The sequence below is a fragment of the Mesocricetus auratus genome, unplaced genomic scaffold (genome assembly GCF_017639785.1).
Source record: "Mesocricetus auratus isolate SY011 unplaced genomic scaffold, BCM_Maur_2.0 Super-Scaffold_100006, whole genome shotgun sequence".
NCBI classification, from domain to species: domain Eukaryota; kingdom Metazoa; phylum Chordata; class Mammalia; order Rodentia; family Cricetidae; genus Mesocricetus; species Mesocricetus auratus.
In genome coordinates, this window is record NW_024429190.1 from 96465218 (window position 1) to 96477657 (window position 12440).

At 43.2% G+C, this 12440-nt stretch overlaps 1 protein-coding gene and 1 long non-coding RNA gene across 6 annotated transcripts in view; both read right to left on the reverse strand.

The window, feature by feature from the left end:
• Positions 1-12440, reverse strand: part of Grid1 (glutamate ionotropic receptor delta type subunit 1) — a 703193-nt gene that overhangs the window by 347502 nt on the left and 343251 nt on the right. The gene's annotated exons all lie outside the window — the stretch shown is intronic.
• LOC121140937 lies at positions 4179-11530 on the reverse strand. Its single transcript, XR_005877892.1, has 2 exons — positions 10965-11530; positions 4179-5740 (listed from the first exon to the last, which is right to left on the reverse strand). It is a non-coding gene; the product is annotated as an uncharacterized LOC121140937 (long non-coding RNA).

Consider the following 12440-nt stretch of genomic DNA (forward strand, 5'->3'; position numbering starts at 1 on the left):
TCGTCTCCAGAGGGCAAGGGTGAAATTGGTAGCCAAACTGAGGTAGGTGGAAAAGCAGACAAAAGGACAGAGAACTTAGCCAGGTGCTAACGGGAAGAGCTGAAAACATGAATTTGTTGCCTAGAGAAATCAGCAAGCTGGTTTCTGATGAGTTCAGTGACTGTATACATGTGACTCCCCCCCAGAAGACTTGGGCCTTCTTTGTGTATTATTAATAACAAAAATTTCAAAAGTATGGATGTGTGATAGGGTCAAGGTGGCTACTACTAATTAATTACTATTAGCAATTCATAACCAGGAATTTCACTGACAGCCTACTGGTCCCAGGACTTTAGTTTGTCCCATTTAAATTTCTGACAAATCGGTGAAGGAGAGTACACAGCTCATTTCCATTTATTGCATGAGGAAAAATCCCAAGAAATTCGGTTTCTTACCAGGAACTCACAATTACCAGCAGGAGAAAGAAGCAATGAATAAGGGCATTGTTCAGATATATTTAGCATTTACTGCATCCAGCTAATCATTTTTGCATACATTCTCCTATTTAACCACCATAACAAAACTACAAAGTGAAACTGTAATATGTAGTCACCATATGAAGTACAGAATTGTGGCTTGAAAAGTAACGAGACTTGCCCAAAGTCAAACCCAGCAGACCCTTTGGTTATGAATGATGATGTGTAGATGATGTCTGCTTACATGCCTGCCACAGAAGCCAAGCATTGAGACCCGTCATGCAGCTGCCCCACTGAATGACCAGTTCAAAGGCATAGCAGGCACCCCTGCCACAGAGATGAACGCTGCAACTTTTAACCTTGTTGGACTCTTAGCCTGCTGAGCCATCTTCCACAATGAGCCAGCTAATCAAACATGTCCTGGGCCAGGGGCTGTCAGCTGCTCCAATTTTTCAAGCACACCAAAGAGCAGCAAAGAAAAATGAGCAATCCAAACCCAGAGAGAGATTTGGCCCGATGCCCCCCAAAAGCTCTTCCTACTCTAGAAACAGACCCTCCATCTGGGATTAGAGATGCTGTTTAGTGACCCACAGGCTGGTAGTCTGGCCTGCAGGAGCTGCAGTGAGGATCACAAAGTGCTGGTATCTGTGTGCCAGCAGAGGTAAGTCAGAACGGTTTCTGAGAGGGAAACGATCTAGACTCAGGCAGACTCAAGAACAAAATTGCTCAAAATGCAGCAGTCGCCATCTATTATCTCCATCCTTAAACCACATACATGACTTCAGAGGATGAGGAGCACGCAGAGCTCCAGCCACCAACTCAGATGTGAACAGACCCAAAAGATACACCTTTCCCTTGGTATCTACAAGAGACTGTTTAAATAAATCCCAAATATAACCCTCTGTATACCTTAGTTCATCTACAGATTATCCTTAATAGCTCAAATAATGCAAATGTGATGTAAATAACTGTTGTAGTGTATTGTTTGGGAGACAATGACAATGGGGATACATCTGTATGTGTTCTGTGCAGACTGGGTCATTGTAGACCTGACTTCATTTCTGATCTGCAGTTGGTTCAGTGGGAAGATAAAGACTCCATGGCTATAAAGGGCTGTCTGTACTAGGAAGCCATGGAAGGAGGAAACAGAGGTCGATCCTTTTGGAATACCTGGCACACATGTGCACAGGCAGGTGTGCACACCCAGGCACACCCAGGCAAGCACGCACACATGCACACATGCATGCACGCATGCACACACGCACACACTACTTACCATGAAATGATGGCCACTCAGCACACAACTACACCTCAGTGACAGTAATGCTGAGTCATGCCAGCACACACAGTGGCTCACAAACCAGTTAGAATCTGGGCCCCAGCTTCCCTGGCAGACGTAGATAATGTGACTCTATTTCAGAAACCAAACTCTCCCAAACCAGATACTCCTACTTTAAAAGTTATTAGAACAATAAAAAGAGCCTAATGTGAGGTTTATTAAGAAGAAGACAACATATTCGGTACAAATGTCACTGGGATTGTAATTTTTTAAACATTTCTTCCAACCCAGACCTGCCTCAAATAACTGTAAATGTAAAATTGCCCCTTATAGACCCTGCTTGGCTTCATAGGATTCCTATAAAAAATTTTTTAAAGGTATATGTTTGTCTCTCCCATTCTTTTCACTTATGTTCATATTAGACTTGGGGATTTTTATGCTAAAAGTAATTTTCCAGAAATGGAACCCCTATACCTATAGAAAATAATGCCATACTCACAGAAAATTGAAACTGCCTTGGGAACAAAAGTGTCAGTGGAACATTCAGGAATAATGTGGTTTGGGGTAGTGTGCCACTAGTCATGGAATTCTGATGAATTGACCATCTGTCTGAGTGGTGTGGAGGCAGAACATTAAAATATACCTAATAAGTGGAGAGTACTAGAGAGGTCTTTTCTCCCCAACTAATAGCAATTCCTTAGCATCCAAGGACCTCCTCCTGACCAGAGGTTCTCAACCTTCCTAATGCTGCAAACTTTTAATATAGTTCCTCATGTTGTAACAACCCCTAACTATAAAATTAATTTTGTTGTTACTTCATAACTGCAGTTTTGATACTGTGAGGAATCATAAAGTAAATATCTGTGTTTTCTGATGGTCTTAGATGACCCCTGTGACAGGCCATTCAACCCCAAGGGGATCATGACCCATAGGTTAAGAACCACTATTCTAGGATGATCATTGGTGGTGCACGTCTTTAATTCCAGCACACGGGAGGCAGAGGCAGGCGGATCTCTGTGAGTTCGAGGCCAGCCTGGTCTACAAGAGCTAGTTCCAGGACAGCCTCCAAAGCCACAGAGAAACCCTGTCTCGAAAAACCAAAGAAAGAAAGAAAGAAAGAAAGAAAGAAAGAAAGAAAGAAAGAAAGAAAGAAAGAAAGAAAGAAGGATGGAGGGAGGGAGGGAGGGAAGGAAGGAAGGAAGGAAGGAAGGAAGGAAGGAAGGAAGGAAGGAAGGAAGGAAGGAAGGAGAAACTGAGGACAAAATTTAAAGGCTGCAGACTGGCCACTGGGTGGCACACCTAAGGGAAAAATAAGAATACTGTGTATGACAGACCTTGGGACCCAGCCCACAGTCAACACACTGAACCTTCGGTCCCTAACCTGGAAGAACAAAAAGTATCATCCTCTGTATGGTTTAAGTGATAACAAGAATTTCATGTCAGCTTGATGGGATCTGGAGTCACCTAGAAAACTTACCTCTCTCGGTAGGTCTGTGAAAGTGTTTCCAGGAAGAATTGGGGAGGGGAGGGGGCTTGCTAAGCATGGGCAGTACCTTCTAACTGAGGTCCAGATGCAAACACTGGAGGGGAAGCAGCTTGCCAGGCTGCCTTCATTTCTTCATGTGACTGAGAGCACCCATCACTCCTGTGCTCACAGACCAGCTTCTTCAGTCCTCCCACAAAGACTGAGTACCAGAAAGCACCAGTGACTCCCCAGAAATCTTCCACATCTCAGCATCACTCTGAGACTGCTGAAGCATCCGGCCTCATGAATCGAGCAGACTATCTACCTCTCCAGAGTTCAGGCATCCCTTCTAGCGCTACCCAGACCCCTTTGTGTAAGCCAATAAATAAATCCCATTTACTAATGCATATGTGAATCTTACCAGTTCTGTTCCTCTAAAGAAGTGTAACACTCATTTTGTAGGGTTTTCCTCAATGCTATGAAAAAATACTTCCATTAGCATGCAAGACCTTACTGACCTGCATATAGTATTTGCACACATTAGCAGAATATCATATATTACCAAATGAAGTGGAACATTCCTAAGAATGCCAAAGCCCATATAAGACAAATACTAACAAATATAAAAATTGAATCATACAAAATATATTATCTAATGGCACTGGATTCAAAGTAGAATCTGGTAGTATAACTACAACAAGAAAATTCTTAAAGACTTGAAAGTATGTGTATAAATAATCCATGCATCAAAAAGAAAGTCTGCAGGAACCCATGCAAAAAGAAAACTACAACAATTAAAGTTTCACTAAAAATATACACCAAAAACGATTTTAGTGGTACTATTTATAATCAATGCAGTGACCCCAATTATCCCTTAACAGGTGTATCTAGATATTAACTCTGCTCTACTCAGTGAAACACAGTTTTAAAAGAAAGTTCCGTTACATGGATCAACTTAAATAAATTTAAAAGACATTAATTATTCTGAAAGAAGACAATTTTTATTATCTTTATTTTGAGATCATCATATAAGCACACCATTTCCCCCTTCCCTTTTCTGCCTCCGGCCCTCCCATTCTTGCTCTCTATCAAATCCATGGCCTCTTTGTTTCTATGCCTGTCTGCTTCTGTGGCTTGCTGTTTTGATTCTGGTTGGGTTTTGAAAGTGTGTGGAGTGTGTTTGAGGGTGTGTCTGTGTGAGTGCATGCATATATGTAGGAAGACTGGAGGTCTGCACCAGGTGTCTTCCCTGATTACTCTTATTATTTTTGGAGACAATGTCCCTCACTATGTCTGACCCTCACCAAGTGTCTAGACTGCAGGCCAGCAAGCTCTAGAGACCACTCCACTCTCCCACAGCACTAAGGTCCAGTGTCCACAGCACCTGTTTGAACGTGGTGCTCTGGATGGATCTCAATGCATTGACTGAGTCATCTACACAGACCTGTCATTTGCAGTCTAAAATGATAAAAACTGTCACGATGAACAGATGAGTGATTGGCAAGCCTCAGTTGTAGGAAAAGAGGTACGACTATGAGAGGATAGCATGAGTGGAATTTTCAGTTTATCTGTTTTATACTTAAAATTCAAACCTGCAAATGTGAATAAATCAAGCAGACAAAAATAAACAAGACATGGGCCCATGAGCTGGCCCAAAAGGTAAAAGTGCTCACTATGCATTCCTGACAACCTGAGTTTGATCCCCAGGTTCCATGATAGAAAGAGAAAACCAACTCCCTAGAGCCATCCCGACTACAACATGCACCCCATAGAAATCAGATACATACATTATTCACACACATAACACACAATTTAAAAATGGCAAAACCCACATGAGTCATAGTATCAACCCTCATGTGTCCCATAATACTCATACAACCTCAGATGCATGCATTATGTATACACACTACACACAATTTTAAAATGGCCAAACCACAAGACATGGTATCAACCCTCATATTGTTGCCAAGTGTTAATGAGAGCATTTTAAGTTTTTTTTAATTACTTGTCAAGCAAAACCCCCATTGAGATCAGGAAGTCCAGAATTTACACTGATGAGGCATAAAGGAGCAGAGGTAAATGCCTGAGGACCTCACTTGACTTCATGTCCAAATTGCTCCTCTTGAGCCAAGATTCCTGTCCAGCCACTTCCGCTGGTCTTGGCTTCTACGCGCTTTAAGGCCATGCTCACACATGGTGAGACACTCCCTGGAGGAGTCTGGTCTTGCAGAGGAGGAACACCTGCTGCAAGGGCAGTCTGCTTCAGTGGCACCCGCGGTTGTCACGTGGCACGGCAGTCCGTGGCACTGGGACATCCCTTAACAGCTGCAGCATGCGCCTCAGTTGGATGCGTTGTTGAAATGCATCAGATCCCCACTCTTTTTCTGGGTATCTCTACTTTCAGATTTTTCTTCTTCTTAGATTGGATTAGGGTCACGGGAATCTTGACGACAACTGCAAAGATCCTATTTCCACGCAAGGCCACATTCACAGTCATCAGGGTCAAGCTCTCATCTTGTCACTGAGGGGATACAAGTCAACCTAAAACACCAAGATTTCACAGAAATGAAAGGCAAAATAATGACTGCCTTGATTTGTTCCATGTACCAACAGCAACTAGCTCCAAAGACATTGACTGACATTGAGTACCCTCTGTCCTTACCCTGTACCAGCCTTTCAAACTGTTCAGGCAAACAGAAGGGCCCATCCAGGGATTACACATTTTTATATAATGCAGGCTACACTTATTTTTTAAAGTTTTAAAACCATGGCTCACAGATATAAAATTTAATGTGTTTTTTGCACTTGTATCCTCCTGTGTTTCAATTTCCTGAGTCTCAGCAAAATCCTAGTTTAACCGCCTGGCCTTTTCATGAAATTATCCTGGTAGTTACGGGCCCTGGGAGGAGTATAAACAGATCTCTCTCTTTCTCTCTTTATGGCACCCCAGACCCAGGGAAGAAGGAGCCACATTTATTGCTGTGATCTTTTATTTAACGGGACTATGTTGAGCTACGCGTACCTTAAAAAAATAGAATAATTAAAAATTTCAGTATACGGATACAAAATCTGCATTTGAAAACCACAGTGAGTGGACTCCTTGTCCTTCTTTCATTGGTATATTTATTTATGTAGTAAATGTTCACTGAACACACAGAACAAGCACATCAATAAAGTGTGCTGGAGACACAAAGACAAATAGGACAAAGCCAGGTAAACTGACCAAACTCAGTCGTAAGTGTCTTTAAGCAGTAAAGAAGGTGCCATGTACCTTGGTGATACCCCGTAACCCATCCTGGAGAGCAACTGATGACTGTCCTCAAACCGGACTGAATCATTTCTCCAAGTCACTCACCAGTGCTCCTTCTATCCTCCTGCTCCAGCAGCCCAGAGCCAGGCCAGGCCTGAACTGGAGACACTCATTTCCCAAGTGACAGCTCGCACTTACACCTTGCCAGGCTCTGAGCTCAGTGGTGAGAATACAGAGATGATGCTTCCCAAGGCAGCCGCCCTCCCAGCCTTTGTCTGCAGAGACCTGTTTGGGGGGAAGCTGGGGAGCTGGAGAATGGGGAGCCCTCAGCACATCAGCTGGCTAGGGGAGCCCATGAGACAGCTGGCAGCTGCTCCTCCAGATATAGCCCTGCTGCCCTGGGAACATGGCAGCTTCTTATTCAAAACCAAGAAGTATTTTTAATTCTCTGGCACTTGTGCCCCATTTAGAATATTACTTCAGTCACTAATCAGGGAAGCCGAGCTGCTCCACACTCCTTGGGCGCACAAGAAGCTTCCTGAAAATTCCAATGGCACCAGCAGCCAGCTGGTTTGTGGCGCCCCAAGTGAGCCTAGCTGTATTCCAGGTGCGCAGGTGCAAACACAGGTAGGAGGCTGCTGCACTCAAGCATCGGTACAAGGAGAGCTCTCTATCTAGAAACTTCTGCAAGTTAGTGGACAGATGCAATCCAAAGAGATGCCCAAACTCTTGAAGACAGGGAAACATGTTATAACGACACTCCGCTTAGACTTACCTGACGGGAGAGCAGTTTAAAATTCAGTGATGTCAACCAAGTTTTTGTCAGGGAACCCTGTGGCAGTACCACCTTGCAGACCATAGATGCTGTAACTGCGTCAGTCAATTTCTTTTGAAACCACTCTCCACTCACCCTGGACCTCCTCCTCGTCCTCCTCGTCCTCCTCGTCCTCCTCGTCCTCCTCGTCCTCCTCGTCCTCGTCCTCGTCCTCCTCCTCTTCCTCCTCCTCCTCCTCTGGCTCCTTCTTATCAGTTCAGTTTTCCACTCACCCTGGACCACCTCCTCCTCCTCCTCCTCCTCCTCCTCCTCCTCCTCCTCCTCCTCCTCCTCCTCCTCTGGCTCCTTCTTATCAGTTCAGTTTTCCACTCACCCTGGACCACCACCTCCTCCTCCTCCTCCTCCTCCTCCTCCTCCTCCTCCTCCTCCTCCTCCGGCTCCTTCTTATCAGTTCAGTTTTCCACTCACCCTGGACCACCTCCTCCACATCCTCCTCCTCCTCCACCTCCTCCTCCTCCTCCTCCTCCTTTGGCTCCTTCTTATGGGTTCAGTTTTCTGGAGAGCTCTGACTAATTCACTTGCCCTGCAGTCCTTTCTGGCAGCAAAGTTGCTGATGGACAGAGACCTAATAGACTGACTAGTAGACTCCTACTGTCTCCCGCTAAAAGAGAAGGAGCCACGACTGCATCACCAGTTACCATGCCATCACATTTGCACGTGGCTGTTATTAATTTCATTAATAAGATGGAAAGCAGAGATAAAGGTAGAAAAACAAATTAAAATCTATATAAAATAAATGGTCAATGAATTTGACTACATTAAAATCAAGAGCTGAAACTCTCAATGCAATAGACAAAGGGGGAAATGAGACTTAGAACTGACCGTAAGATCATATCAATAACAAAGGACTTCTACTCACTGATTTAAAGAAAGTATCTTCATGACGACAGAAGATGAGCAAAGGCATACCTACCGACTCACAGAAGAGGAAACACCGTGAGCAGAAAGCTACTAAGGGTCTGGAAATGATGATGAAACATGCTTCTACTCCTAACACTCAGGGACAGAAGGAGGAGGGTGGGGAGTTGAAGGCTAGTTTTGGCTATGTAATGAGTTCAAGACTAGCCTTAGCTACAGAGCAAGATCTGTCTAAAACAAACAAAAACTAAAATAATCAATATGAAATTAATTAAATAAAATACCATTTTACACACCTTCTGTTAACACAAACAATAAGGCTCCCAGTGCTTTGGAATATGTCCATCATGAGCATTTCCCACACTTCAAAATGCCACCCTTAGAAATTCTCCCACATGTTAGCAAGATGTAAGTACAGGAAGGTTTGCAGCCATGCAGTTTAGAATAGCAATATCCTGGCACTGTGCCCAATTCCCATCTCCATTTGCAAGCATCCCATTGCCAAGATGAACACTGACCACATACCACAATGATGAGCATTCCACAAACCAGCGACTATCATTAATACAATTCAATTCTGACATTCAAAATATAATTGTTTAAAAAATAGAGGGGTTTTAAAGACACCTATCTTTCCCTGGGTGGACAGATGATGATCTCATCCTTACACATGAATTAAATATTCATTGTAGAATAACTTTTTAAAAATAAAACAGCAAGTCACTTCTGAAATTCATTAGATCAATGCTTAAATAGAATGTCTACAACAGCCTCCAAGTGAGAAGAATTGGTATTTACATGGCAAAGGATGGGAGCTTTGCTGTAGTCATTTTATTTATGCATGCATTCAGGCAGAGCTAAGAGAGAATTCTATAGCCCTGATGATAAAAGTTAACAGGAATATCGAGCTACAGAACTTAGCTAGATAAGTCTGTCTGCTAGAACCAATTGCCTGAGATAAAGCCAGGCCATGCTACTGAAGATGGAAAATCAGGGCTTTATTGGACAAATGAAACAGCAGTGATAAAAGAGGATGTATCACTACCAAAAGGAAAGTAAATAAAGCTGGAACAAAAAAAAAGTTGTACTGGAGCTCAACTTCCCAAATTCCCTTCATGTTCTTTGAAATTGCTTCCCACCCTCCTAAAGGAACTCTAGAGAAGAGTGGACAGGGATTCCTCATGGCAGCCTGCTCTTCTACTCCAAGGATAAGTTTCAAAACTCAAAGACAATAATGAGCCCTGACACCATAGATAGAAATGAACCCTGAATATACTGGTTGTTCCTATTCTTACCTAGATTTTATAAACTCATAGTGAAAGGTTAGCAATAAGGGGAAAACAGTTGCAGTGATCTACAGGGACAAAATCACCACCATCACCCATTGGTGCTTTGAGGCCATTACTAAGGAAGCAAGTGTTTCATGAACACAAGCCCTGTGATATCATGATCTGTACTTGCTGTCAAGGGACCAAATAGGTGAGTAGCATACAAAGCATGGATACTGTGAACAGCTAAGTTATCTACATTCTAGTCAGGACAGAGCAGGACCATAAGACTTCATCATGCTACTCAGGAATAATATGTAATTTTTAATGATACTTATTTCTATATTTTTCCATCAAGTATTTTTGGACAGTGGTTGATCATGGGCACTTAAATCATGGTACACAGAATTGTGAATAAGAAAATACTACAATACTGTATCTATAATTTCCCTAACTCAACCTAATTGGGGTAAGTTAATGACCAAAATTCTATGCATTAAACATCACAGGGAAGAAAAAGGAGAATCAGTTTATAAAAATGGGTAATAAGCAGTAGCAGAGAAGTAGGCAAGAAAGTCTGAAAAATCAATGATCTCCAAAATGCTAATAGAAAAATGCTGTCTCACTACCTCCTTGATTCTAGACAGCGATTTAAAAATCACAATTTCCTGATTCTGGTCTGAATACTGTCTTAGTCAGGGTCACTATTTGCTATGATGAAACACCATAACCAAAGCAAGTTGTGGAGCAAAGGGTTTATTTGGCTTGTTCTTCCCTATTGCTGTTCATCACTGAAGAAAGTCAGGACAGGAAGTTACGCAAGCATGGAGCCTGGAGGCAGGAGCTGATGCAGAGGCCATTGGGGGTGCTGCTTACTGGCTTGTTCCTCATGGCTTTCTCAGCCTGCTTTCTTATAGAACCCAGGACCACCAGCCCAGGGATGGCACCGTCCACAATAGGCTGGGCCCTCCCCCATCAACCACTAATGTAAGAAATGCCCTCCGGGTTTGCCCGCAACCTGATCTCATGGAGATATTTTCTTAATTGATGTTTCCTCCTCTCAGATGGCTTTAGCTTGTGTCAAGTTGACATTAAACTATTCAGCACAAATATCATGACAGAATAAGACCTAGAAAAAAAAAAACCCAGACAACTACCTCTCAAACACCCACAGAAAAGCCAGCTCAGTCACTTCCTAGATCAACCTTTCTCTTCCAGGAAGCCACCTCTGATTGCCCCTAGAATCCGGAAGGGTCTCTTGCTCAACAAACCACAATATAAGACTGAAGAGATGGATCCATCAGTAAAGTACCTGCCACATAAGCTGAAGACCCGAATTTAGCTACCAAACACCCATGTGAGAAAAAAATGCCCACACAGTATTGAGTATCTGCAACCCCAGAACTTGGAAGGCAGAGGCCATGTGTGAGCTCCCAGATCAGAGGGAGATCCCATCTCTAAACATAAGGTGGAGGAGCTATTGAGGAAGACATCTAACACCAGCCCTTCTCAGCCTCTGCACACAAATGCATCCATGCACACAGGTATACATACCCAACATGCTGGAGACTGCTGAGCACTAGAATCTCCGCATCAAGCGATCACAGCATGGTGCCTACTTTCTCGGGGCCTGCTTGCTATCAAAGGTGAAAAATCTTCCATCGGGAAGTTAGAGCACTCGATGTTTGATTATAAATCAAAGTCAAGGTGATGAAGGACAAACAGGATGCTGGCTGGATCATGTTGACAGGAATGGGAGTCGGGATGAGAAAGTGAAGGTTATATTGAATTCTGAAAAGTGAAATACAAGAAGTTGAAAATGTGTAAGTGTGTGTGTGTATTGTGTGTGTGCACGCGCGTGTGTACAAATAAAGCTAAGGATATGTCACGCAATTCATGGGCTATGAATGCTAAGATCATGATTTTGATCTTCACTTTAAACACAATATAAATCTTAAAGAAAAACTGGGGTAGGTGGAGTCAGATTAGAGAGCATTTTCCTATTTTTCATTTTGAAAATATCACTTTGGACTAACGGATCTCCAATCCTGTAAATAAAGTCTTATCCCAGTGTCTCTCGGAGGGCCAATTCAAACTTTAACTTGGGAGGGAAAGGATTATATACTAAAAAGAGTAGCAGGACTTGGGTAATTTATTTCAGGATGGATGTGTAGGGGGGACCCTGAGAGACTGCACGGGGGGGGGGGGGGATGGGACACCTGAGTTAACTGGCTGGTACATACCACAATGCTAAGTCTAATGTCATCGCACAAGCTGCTGGGGGGTGGTTTGAATTGCTTATTTAGCAAATAGCTCTAGACTCTAGACTCAACAGTGATGAACTCTAGATGAAGTTGAGATGTCATAACGTCTTTGATATAATATAAAAGAAAAGGTTCAAAGATAAAAGGAATGCTTGCATTCATTATGGCTACCTCATCCCCACTCACCCTGTGTCACACTCCTGAAGGCCACTCATTCTCTTCACCAGGTACTGAGAAATGTATGGGTGAGAAGTATAACAGCATCTTAATGACTAGTCTCTATAGATTAAAGGGGTAGTCAAGGGAACTTGAAAATGTCCCCAGACTTCAACAGAGGAGGATTTCTGAAGGCCACATGAAAGCACCCTGTATCAAGTACAGTGAGACCCATGCCTAGAAAAGTCAGCATAGCCAATGGAGCTGTCAGAAGGCTGTCACCCTCAGGAAGAGCTTGTTGACATTAATTGACCCTGAGACCCTAAAACAAAAGTAGACAGATGAACTGGAAAGGCTTCACTTAACTTGTGTAACTGGAGGTGACCAGAAAGACCTTAGCAAAGTCATAAAATGGGAGCATACCCCAGTGCAGTAGCACTTTGAGAGGTGGTACCTTGAGGGAAGTGAATAGGCATGCTGTCCAAAAAGGTTAGGAGGCCTGGAAGAGCTCAGTGGTTATGACCACTCGCTATTCTTGTAGAAGACCCAGGTTCGGTTCCCAGGGCCTGTATAAGTAAGTTCACCACTGACTAATACTCCAGCTCCAGGG